The sequence below is a fragment of the Giraffa tippelskirchi genome, chromosome 6 (assembly GCF_054371585.1).
Source record: "Giraffa tippelskirchi isolate mGirTip1 chromosome 6, T2T-mGirTip1v1.2.pri, whole genome shotgun sequence".
Lineage (NCBI taxonomy): Eukaryota > Metazoa > Chordata > Mammalia > Artiodactyla > Giraffidae > Giraffa > Giraffa tippelskirchi.
The window spans coordinates 155806710-155818846 of record NC_137280.1 but is presented as its reverse complement, the minus strand read 5'-3'; the positions used below and the strand labels follow the sequence as shown (position 1 = coordinate 155818846).

At 35.1% G+C, this 12137-nt stretch overlaps 1 protein-coding gene across 4 annotated transcripts in view; it reads left to right on the top strand.

Moving 5' to 3' along the window:
• EDIL3 (EGF like and discoidin domains 3) overlaps nt 1–12137 on the top strand; it is a 1139470-nt gene that overhangs the window by 185632 nt on the left and 941701 nt on the right. For 3 of the 4 annotated variants that reach the window (XR_014057553.1, XM_081503905.1, XM_081503900.1), the window contains exon 3: nt 8997–9052. The gene's annotated coding sequence lies outside the window, so the exon portion shown is untranslated. Of the gene's footprint in view, nt 1–1306; nt 1512–8996; nt 9053–12137 lie in introns of those variants that run through there. The other variant, XM_081503907.1, reaches the window with a different exon arrangement.

The window sequence follows — 12137 nt, the reverse complement described above, 5'->3', positions numbered from 1 at the left end:
TTTTTTTTTTTTTCAAAATTTTTTGTTCTACTTGAATAGGTTCTAATTTTATACAAACTTTATTTGCTTAGTTAATTACTTTTGCTTCTAAAGTTATTTCTCTAAAGAAATTACTAGCAGTTTGTAAAGCATGCTGTTCAGAATTGTTTTGACATATGTGGGTAGAAAAAAATGATGCTGAAAATATAAAACAAATGTCTTTGGTTCGTAACATCCATCCTTAAAAATCTGTTAATACGTTGGTATTGCAATAGAATGCAAACAAATCCCTTAGTTTGGACCCCACTAGGTTTGAAACATAAAATTTATAACAACACATATAAGCCTTGGCTTCAATTCCTAAGACATAAAAAAAAAAAAACACAAAACCTGCAAAAAAATGCAAAAAAAAAAAAAAAACCCACACCTTGATGATACTAATGACAAATAAGTAGAAGTGGCTATATTAATATCAGGAAAAATAATTTTCAAACAAAGAAAAATGTCACAGATAAAGAGAATGATTAGTTAATGATACACTGGTAATTTCATCAGAATAGCAGAAGAATGCTAAACCTTTTTTGCATATCATATCACATTTTACAATATATTAATATGCATATAGAAAGATATGATGGATCCATAAAGAGAAATTGAGAGTTCCACTTTAGAGCCAAGGATTTCAAAGCCTGTCTCTAAATAACTCATCAGAAGAGTTGATAGCAAATCAGTGAGGTTAGAGAGAGATTGAATAAAACCTAAATACTTTGATCTAATTGAGATTTATTTACAGAACACCATACTCAACAATGGTTTTTCCAGTAGTCATGTACGGATGTGAGAATTGGACTGTGAAGAAGGCTGAGCACTGAAGAATTGATGCTTTTGAACTGTGGTGTTGGAGAAACTCTTGAGAGTCCCTTGGACTGCAAGGAGATCCAACCAGTCCATCCTAAAGGAGATCAGTCCTGGGTGTTTGTTCATTGGAAGGACTGATGTTGAAGCTGCAACTCCAGTACTTTGGCCACCTCATGCGAAGAGTTGACTCATTGGAAAAGACCCTGACTGGGAAGGATTGGGGGCAGGAGGAGAAGGGGACGACGGAGGATGAGATGGCTGGATGGCAATACCGACTCGATGGACATGAATTTGGGTAAACTCCAGGAGTTGGTGATGGACAGGGAGGCCTGGCGTGCTGCAGTTCATGGGGTCACAAAGAGTCAGACACAACTGAGCAACTGAACTGAACTGATACTCAACAATGTCTTTGTTGTTCAGTCACTAAGTCATGTCCGACTCTTTGTGACCCCATGGACTGCAGCATGCCAGGCCTCCCTGTCCCTCACCACCTCCTGGAGTTCAGCCAAGGTCATGTCCATTGAATCGGTGGTTACATTCAACCATCTCATCCTCTGCTGCCCTCTTCTCCTTTTGCCTTCAAGCTTTCCCAGCATCAGGGTTTTCCAATGAGTCAGCTTTTCATATCAGGTAGCCAAAGTATTGGAGCTTCAGCTTCAAAATCAGTCCTTCCTGTGAGTATTCAATTTTACAGTTCAGAAGCATAGACTGACTAAAAGATTGAAACCTAATTATAGAACTGGAAAATGTTTCCCTTCCTGCACCACACTACATTACTAAAGACCTATTTATAGTAGTTCCATGGCTCAGTACATCATGTCCGGCTGTTAAGAAAAAAATCACACGGAATACTAAAAGGCAGTTTAGAAAGAGAGAAGAAGAATCATAACTAGAAATGGCAGGAATATTGAAATTATCAGAGAGTGAGTTTAACAACTATGATTAATATACTGAGGGTGCTAGTGGATAAAATGGATGATAGAAAATCACCAACCTAAAATTGTGTATCCTGTGAAATTTTGCTTCAAAAGAGAAGGAGATATAAAGACTTTCTCAGATTAAAAATATTGAAGGAATTTTTTGCTAGTAGAATAGCTTTCCAAGAAATATTAAAATAATTTTTTTAGAGAGGAGGAAATCAATACAGATCAGATTTGGATCAGCATAAAGAAAGGAAGCACAATAAAGATAAAGTGAAAGTGAAATAAAAACATATTTTTCTTGTTCTTAATTGACTTGACAGGTAACAGTTTTTTCAAAATAGCAATAGCAACCATGTAGCTGATTACGTATACTAACGAATGATTATATGTAAGTGAAATAAATAACAATAAATAGCAATGACAAGAGGTGGGAGAGAAGCATTAGAATTATTCAGTTATTATGAGATTCTCCCACTGCCTATGAAGTGGTTTAGTGATATTTGAAAGATGGCTTGTATAAATTGTAATATAAATGTATATAGCAAACTCTAGGACAACAACTAAAAAAAGTAAAATTTAAAAAATAAGTCTGATATGCTAAGATTAAGGAAAAATATCAATAGAATCATATAAAACATTCAGTTAAAACCAGGAAGGCAGAAAAAGAGTAGAAGAAAAAAGTAGGAGCAAAGAACAAGAGCATCAAGTAGAAAACAGTAAGCAAAATGTTAGATATTAATCCAGATATATAATCACTTGACCTTCATTGGTCTAAATGCAACAGTTAAAATACAAAGATTGTACAAGTGTTTCAGAACACAAGACCTGGATATATGTTTCCTTAAAACCTATTTTAAACATAAGGGCACATATAGATTAAAAGAAAATGAATAGAGAAAGATATACCATGCAAACACTAATCAAAGTAATGGCTATATGAATGTTAGACTGGGGAAAATTCAAAGCAAACAAAGTTATCAAGAGGTAAAGAAGGGTATATGCACCAAGAAGATAGACCATATTCTGTTCCACAAAAGAATAAATTATACAATATCTGCTTTCAGATCACAATGAAATTAAACTATAAATAGATAACAGAAAGTTAACTAAACACATCCCCTAATGTGTGGAAATTAGATGACAAACCTCTAAATAACAGAAAGCAAAGAAATAATGTCAAGAGACATTACAAGATATTTTAGCTAAATGAAGAGAATAGTACAACTTAGCAAAATTTGGAGATACGGGCAACACAACCCTTAAAAATTTATAGTGTTGGATGCATGTATTAGAGAAGAAAGATCTAAAATTAATCATCCAAGCTTCCACCTTAGGGTACTAGAAAAAGAACAAATTAAATCCAAAGTAAAAGAAGAAAAATAATAAGAAAGCAAAAGTCAGTAAAATTAAAAATAATAAATAAAAAACACAAATTGCTCATAGGAGAAATAAAAGAGAGGGCATCACTACAGATCCCATAGATGTTAAAAGTATAACAGAAATACTTTGAACAATTCTGTCCTTATAATTTGATAGGTTAGATGAAACAGTTCAGTTCCTCAAAAGAAACAATCAACCAAATTCACATAGGAAGAAATAGAAAATTTTAATACTGAATGTGTTGAATTAATTGAATTAATACTTTTTCAAATCAGAAAGCACCAGGCCCAGATTGATTCACTGATGAATTCTACCAAACTTTTAAGGAAGATATTATACCAATCATTTTCTTTATTTGTGATATTCTCTGCATTCCCTTTCAGAGAGTAAAAGCAGAAGGTATATTTCTTAACTCATTATATGATACCTAGTACAGAAAAACAGACAAAATACTGTAAGGAAAGCAAGCTACAGAGTATATCTCTCATGAGCATAGGTGGAAAAATCCTGAAACCTATAAAATCCATTTTAAAATTTGTATGAAAATAAGTATACATTTATTTCTATGTATAAATTATACATAGATTTATTCTAAGTATTCATGACTGGTTCAGCATTTTAAAATACACTAACATAGTTCATCAAATTAAATAGCTAAAAAAATTCAATCGCATTTCATATCAATAGGGCTTCCCTGGTGGTTCAGTGGGAAGATCCTCTGGAAAAGGGAACGGCAACTCACTTCGGTATTCTTGCCTGGAGAATTGCATGGACAGAGAGCCTGGTGGGCTCCAATCCAAGGGTCACAAAGAGTCATACATAACTGAAGAGACTTAGCATAGCATAGTGTGTGTGTGTGTGTGTGTGTGTGTGTGTGTGTGTGTGTGTAACACAATATGATGAGTGGAATTTGAAATAAAAACACAATACTGTTTACTTCATTGTGAAATAAAATGGGCCCTAGGAAGTATTACTATGAACAAAGCTAGTGGAGGTGATGAAATTCCAGCTGAGCCATTTAAAATACTAAAAGATGGTTCTGTTAAAGTGCTGTAATCAATATGTCAGTGAATTTGGAAAACTCAGCAGCAGCCACAGGACTGTAAAAGGTCAGTTTTTATTTCAATCCCAAAGAAAAGCAACACCAAGTAAAGTTCAAACTACTGTACATTTGTGCTCATTTCAGTTGCTAGCAAGATAATGCTCAAAATCCTTCAAGCTAGACTTCAACAGTATGTGAACCGAGAACTTCCAGATATACAGGCTGGACTTTAAAAAGGCACAGGAACCAAAGATCAAATTGCCAACATCCACTGGATCACAGAAAAAGCAAGGGAATTAAAAGAAAAAAAAAAAAAAAACCTACTTCTGCTTCATTGACTACTCTAAAGCCTTTGTGTGAATCACAACAAACTGGAGAATTCTTAGAGATGGGAATACCAGAACACCTTACCTGAATCCTGAGAAATCTGTATGCGGACAACAAGCAACAGTTAGAACCTGACATGGAACAACTGACTGGTTCCAAACTGGGAAAGGAGTACAACAAGGCTGTATATTGTCACCCTGCTTATTTAACTTACATGCAGTTCAGGTCAGTCACTCAGTTGTGTCCGACTCTTTGCGACCCCATGGACTGCAGCACACCACGCCTCCTTGTCCATCACCAACTCCTGGAGTTTATTCAAATTCATGTCCATTGAGTTGGTGATGCCATCCAACCATCTCATCCTCTGTCGTCCCTTTCTCCTCGTGCCTTCAATTTTTCCCAGCATCAGGGTCTTTTCAAATGAGTCAGTTTTTCACATCAGGTGACCATATGCAGAGTATATCATGCAAAATGCTATGCTGGATGAATCACAAGTTGTAATCAATATTACTGGGAGAAATAATAACCTCAGATATTCAGATGATATCACTCTAATGGCAGAAAGCAAAGAGGAACTAAAGAGCCTCTTGATGAGGTTGAAAGAGGAGAGTGAAAAAGCTAGCTTAAAACTCAATGTTCAAAAAACAAAGATCATGGCATCCGGTCCCATCACTTCATGGCAAATGGAGAAAAAGTGGAAACAGTGATAGCTTTTATTTTCTTGGGCTCCACAATCACAGCAGAATGTGACTGCATTCATAATATCCAAAGAAACTTGCTCCTTGAAAGAAAAGCTCTGACAAACCTAGACAGCGTATTAGAAAGCAGACACATCACTTTGTGGATAAAGGCCCATACAGTCAAAGCAATGGTTTTTCCAGTAGTCATGTAAGATTTGAGAGTTGAACCATAAAGATGGCTGTGTGCCATCTTTCAAAAGAATTGATGCTTTTGAATTGCAATGCTGGAGAAGAGTCTTGAGGGTCCCTTGGACAGCAAGGAGATCAAACCAGTGAGTCCTGAAGGAAATAAACCCTGAATATTCATTGGAAGGACTGATGGTGAAGCTCCCAAACTTTGGCTACCTGATGTAAAGAGCTGACTCATTGGAAAAGACTCTGATGCTAGGTAACATTGAGGGCGGGAGGAGACAGGGGCAACAGAGAATGAGACAGTTGGATGATATCACCAACTCAATGGACTTGAGTTTGAGCAAATTCGGGAGATGGTGAAAGACAGAGAAGCCTGGCATGCTGCAGTTCATGGAGTCAGACTCGACTTCGAGACTGAAAACAACAATTATTTATATCAGCATCAAAAAATGAAATACTAAGGTATAAATCTAACAAAATATATACAAGACATATATGTCAAAGATTATAAAACTCAGTTGAAAAAAATCCAAGAAAAACTTAAAAAATGGAGACATAATCCATTTACAGTGATGATAGGAAAAAGTAATATTGTCAAAATACCCGTTCTCAGATTTATGTATAGATTCAGTGCAGTACTATTAAAAATCCAGGTAATTGATGTTTTACACTTAGCAAACTGATTCTAAAAGTTTTTACTGGATACCATAAAAATTTAATGTACAATACTAAAATTGTGTAGCCAACATAATTTTGAAAGATAAGAACAAAATCGAATAACTAGCACCATCCTACTTCAGGACAACTGTACAGTACTAGGGTGGTTGCTAATATTGGGGGAGGCTATTCATGTGTACATGGGAAATCTCTTTTTCTTCCTCTGAGTTTTACTGGGAACTCAAACCTGCTTTAAAAATAGTTTTTAAAGAAACTAAATAAAAGGAAATGAAACCCAAAGCAGAAAAAATAGAGAAGAGACTCATGAAATAAAAAAGATAAAATAATAAGAAAAATTGGTGAACAGAATAGTTATATCTTTGATAAGACCATGATAAACATTGAAATATATCAGAAAAAGATAGAGAACACAACCAGTATCAGAAATAAAACATGTTATTTAATACCAAAATTAGAAAAATACATAGAGCAAAAAATAACATTGAAAAATCCACAGTTGTAATTTAAATTATAGAAATTATTTTTAATCAATATGAATGCAATGAGTAGTCATATATAACATTCAGAACAATCAGTTAGGATTTCAATAGTACTAAAAACAAATGCTCTAATCCGTACTTTTAGAATACATCACCCAACAGCAGCAGTGTAACCATTTTTTAGAGTTAACATGAAACTTTAAACAAAAGATAGACCATAAAATTAGTATCAATATTTTCAGAAAATGATTGCTGTGTTACAGAGTACATATTTGCTGACCAAGCAAAAGAAAATCTGTTATATTAAATATGAAGTTAGCTGGATGATGTCCATGTACTTGAAGATTGTGAAAGTTGCTTAGTTGTGTCCGACTCTTTGTGACCCCATGGACTATAGCTCCTCTGTACCAGGGCTATACGGAATCCCATGGACAGAGGAGCATGTACCAGGCTCCTCTGTTCATGGGATTCTCCAGGTAAGAGTACTGGAGTGGGTTGCCATTTTCTTCTCCAGGAGATCTCCCCGACCCAGGTATCGAACCCAGGTCTGCCACGTTACAGGCAGACACTTTACCTTCTGAGCCACCAGGGAAGCCCACTTGAAGATTAACACACATCTAATGTAATCTAGGTTTCTAAAAGGAACATTATTTTCAAGTGAATGATAATAAAAATACAATGTATTACAATTTGTGCAATGTTGTGGAAATAATGTTAAAACTGAATTTTTGGCTTAAATGTTTCTATTAGAAAATGAAAATTTAAATTAATTCCATAAATATCTAAATCAAAAGGCTACTGTAAAAACTTAAAAGCAAATTAAGAAATACAGTTATAAATAAATATGCATTATAAGTTTAAAAGCCTTAAGCTGGAAACAACTAACAAGAGATTAGGAAGATACATTTTTCTAAATGTATATGATAGAATCCTACTCACCAATTTAAAAAATACCTAATTGCAGAAAAACAGGGCAGCTCAAAAATCTAATGTTGGATAAGAGAAATCAGTCACATCATAGTAAGTAGTATATTATTTTATTAACATGAAATTTAAAAACAATACTTAAAACTGATTTCCAATGGTGGAAATCATCACACTGACATTCTAGGAAGATGAGAGCTAAATGGAACAAATGAGCATGAGGGAACTCCCTGTAGTGATGGAGATGTTCTGCCTTCTAATTAGGTCATTGATGATGTGTGTATGCAATCATTAAACTTTGTTGAACTGAAGAGATAAAATATCTGTATTTTACTCTTTTTAAATTTTACCTGCGTAAAAATGTAGACAAGGGGCTTCCCTTGTTGCTCAGTTGCTAAAGAATCTGCCTGCAATGCAGGAGACCTGGGTTCAATTCCTGGGTCGGGAAGATCCCCTGGAGAAGGAAGTGGCAACCCACTCCAATATTCTTGCCTGGAGAATCCCATGGACAGAGGAGCCTGGCAGGCTACATTCCATGGGGTCACAAGAGTCAGACATAACTTGGTGACTAAACCACCACCAAAAGTATAGAAGTTATTTTCATTAATAAAGCAAACAGAGTAGGGTAATTTTACCTCCATATGGACCCGTTTATATATACACATATATATTTATCATTGAAATAGTGTGTATTTCAACCATATATTTCAAATTGTTTTATGAAACGGTGGCAGTAAAATAGAACAACCCTTCATTCAGGAAGCAACTGCTTAACTAGCTGCATGGAAGTGACTTTTAGATCACACAATTGCATTACTTTTTAAGAATATTGGAATACTATTTTTATTTACTTTTATTTTTGTCACCAATCAACTTTTCTGTTTGTTTATGTAGAAAGTGAATACATCAGTAGATAATCAGTGATACAGCACAGAGAGCCCTGAAATAGTGCAATGAATTGCTTAAGACCTTAAGAAAATGTTATTGACTGTTTCATTCATTAACTCATTCAACAAGCATACACATTTATTTCTATGGTGTTCTTGGCCTGGTTCAGGCACCAGAGTTATTTTGACACACAAATTAAGAACTGTGCCATCAATTTTATCTGTATGAAATTAAGAGAGAAACAAAAGATGAAATAACTGGACCTTAGATATCTCAATTGAAATCTATGATAACCGAATTATAGCAAATCCTTTCTCACTTAATACTGCTCTAGAAACTAGATGAAATAACATATATAAAATATTTTAAACTTGTAAATACAGGACACTAGAGTTATGTACAGTATATTTCATCAAATACATTGCTTTGCAATGTAACAATCTCAGGTTGACATATAGCTGGGTTTTAAACATTGTTCTAGAAGTTTTCTGTTACTTATTTCTAAGGAGATATCAAACTTTATTTTGACTATTGCATAAGCAGGATATCACTGTATATATTCATTAAATAAGGCTCTCACTGTATGGTTCTATTAGTTTTGTTGAATCCCTTTGCTTGATTTGAATAATTTTTTATATATTTATAGGTTAGCTGACAATAAGAAGAAACAAAGACACCTACAGAAGAAATTGTGTCTGTTCTGTAAGTTATCAAATACATTTATTATTTACTATTCAGATTTCTAATAACATGGAATATTTACATATACATTGTGTATTTTTGCAGTTATATTTTGGATACAATTAGCATATGTATCCATATACATGGATAAGTAACATAAGTAGCAACTAAAATATTCCCTTAAAGTTTAACCTATATAACCATGTGGGGAAGAAAACATAAGAGAATGGTGTCTTGTCACATTTTAAAATATGAGAGCTGTGAAGAATGGAGAGAGAAACAATATTAGGAGTCTTCAGGCTCTGTTAGCAAGGCCATCATTTCCTCATTATAACTATACATTGTACTGTTGTGATATGCAAGCCATAATTAAAAGCATTGTTTATATCTCAAAAACAAACAGCAATATAGAGAAATAATGGAATGTTTAGAAAAATCACTTAATGTATCCTAAATTTTGCCTAAAGGAAGAAACAGACTTGTCATCAGAAATTTGTATCTACCTCTATGTTTTATATTAGAAGACAATAATAGGAATAACTTGGTGCAATAAGTGAAAATATAAGAATTCTTTCAAATTATCATTTAAGTTCCATGATACTATTGATGGCAATGTGGAGTACATTGAAAATTACTGCTTATGCTTTTATAACTTTAATATGAAAGGAGAATGAATTAAGTTATCCAGAAATCTTTGGATAAGATATGATATACCAAATAGGAAACATATTTCTCTTATTTTGCCTAGGTTTACAAAAAACAAAAATCATATTTGATAAAGTTCCCAGCAATTTTAATACATTTCTTTTAGAGCTAAATTATCCAATTTTACAGGATACATAGATAAATATTGCCACATACTTTCTCTTCAATTCACACTATGTTACATAAATATGGTAAAAATATACTGCTACTGATAGCCATAGTTAATTTTTATAACTAATTTAAACATGAGTTTCAACAATGTTATCTCCTTAGAAAATATATTTTACCATCTATATTTTTTTCACAACCCTCTATTTGTCTCTATCTCCCACTGTAATTGTCCCTTTAATATTTTTAGTTATTCTTAATACCTATTCATCTTTTAAAAATGAAACTCCATGAATATAAGGATTTTATATGTCTTGTTACCAGTGTGTTTTCAATATGTTACAGAGTATCTGGCACTGAATAAGCATCAACATGTAGTACTGAATAATGAATTGTTAACTAAATCAGCATGAATTCTATATATGGACTTCTATTCCATTCGATTAGGAAAGATAACTTGGATATCCGCTTTCTATATCACTGCCATAACAGAAAGAGGACAAAATGGCTGGCAGTGGGGAGTCATTATCTTTGTGTGTGTGCTTGTGCTCAGTGACCAACTCTTTGCGACCCCATGGACTGTAGCCTGTCATGTTTCTCTGTCCGTGGAGTTTTCCAGGCAAGAATACTGGAGCAGGTTGTTTCCTTCTCCAGGAGATCTTGCCAACCCAGGGATCAAACTTGAGTCTCTAGCATCTTCTGCACTGTCAGGCAGGTTCTTTACCAGCTGAGCCACCAGAGAAGTCCCCATTATCTTTAAAGATTTTATCTTTTAAATGCTTGTGGAATGATGAGAAAGAGGTTGGCCTCTTTGAAAGAGAAAATGTGAATTCATTAGATATTTGGGGCAAAATAGCAGCCCAAACTGTGACTTCATGACCAGAGATTACATCTAAATTTAGACATAGATAATTCACTACATTTCCATGTAGTCATCTGTTGGATGGGATAGATTCTAATCCTGAGACTTCTATCCGACAGAGTGGGTGGTAGAAGGAAACTTGGAAAATGAATTGGAAAGGAGAGAAACACTGACCCATGTCCCCAGCAGAATGAACCAAAGACTAGTGGAACAAAGTGGAAGGGGCAGGATGGGGATCTGAAAATATCCTAAATTTGTAGTAAGGTCAACGCACATCATGTTTAAAGATTTGGTTTATTTTTACTCACATTGCATCTTTGCAGTTTTCATCTTTTGTGTTTTGTTAGTGGTGGTGTCTTTGTGTATTTGTTTCCTTGTTTGTTTGTATTTTCATGCTGGATAATGGAATTTTTATAAAATACATGGATTCAAGAAGGGGAAGGACAATATATTCATACTTGACTGTTCATTCTCTACTGATGTAGTCAGACTGAATTGGGGACATAATCAGTTCAGTTCAGTTCAGTCGCTCAGTCGTGTCCGACTCTTTGCGACGCCAAGAACCGTAGCACGCCAGGTCTCCCTGTTCATCACCAACTCCCTGAGTCCACCCAAACCCATGTCCATCGAGTCGGTGATGCCATCCAGCCATCTCATCCTCTGTCGTCCCCTTCTCCTCCTGCCCTCAATCTTTCCCAGCATCAGGGTCTTTTCCAATGAGTCAGCTCTTCGCATCAGGTGGCCAAAGTATTGGAGTTTCAGCATCAACATCAGTCCTTCCAATGAACACCCAGGACTGATCTGCTTTAGGATGGACTGGCTGGATCTCCTTGCAGTCCAAGGGACTCTCAAGAGTCTTCTCCAACACCGCAGTTAAAAAGAATCAATTCTTCAGCTTTCAGCTTTCTTTATAGTCCAACTCTCACATCCATACGTGACCGTTGGAAAAGCCATAGCCTTGACTAGACAGACCTTTGTTGGCAAAGTAATGTCTCTGCTTTTTAATATGCTGCCTAGGTTGGTCATAACTTTCCTTCCAAGGAGTAAGCATCTTTTAATTTCATGGCTGCAGTCACCATCTGCAGTGATTTTGGAGCCCAGAAAAATAAAGTTAGCCACTGTTTCCACTGTTTCCCCATCTCTCTGCCATGAAGTGATGGGACCGGATGCCATGATCTTAGTTTTCTGAATGTTGAGCTTTAAGCCAACTTTTTCACTCTCCTCTTTCACTTTTATCAAGCAGGTCAGGAAGCAACAGTTAGAACTGGACATGGAACAACAGACTGGTTCCAAACAGGAAAAGGAGTACGTCAAGTCTGCGTATTGTCACCCTGCTCATTTAACTTATATGCAGAGTATATCATGAGAAACACTGGGGACAGAATAGGGTAGGGTTAAATGTGATGAGCAGGTATTAACTCAGTTTGATGT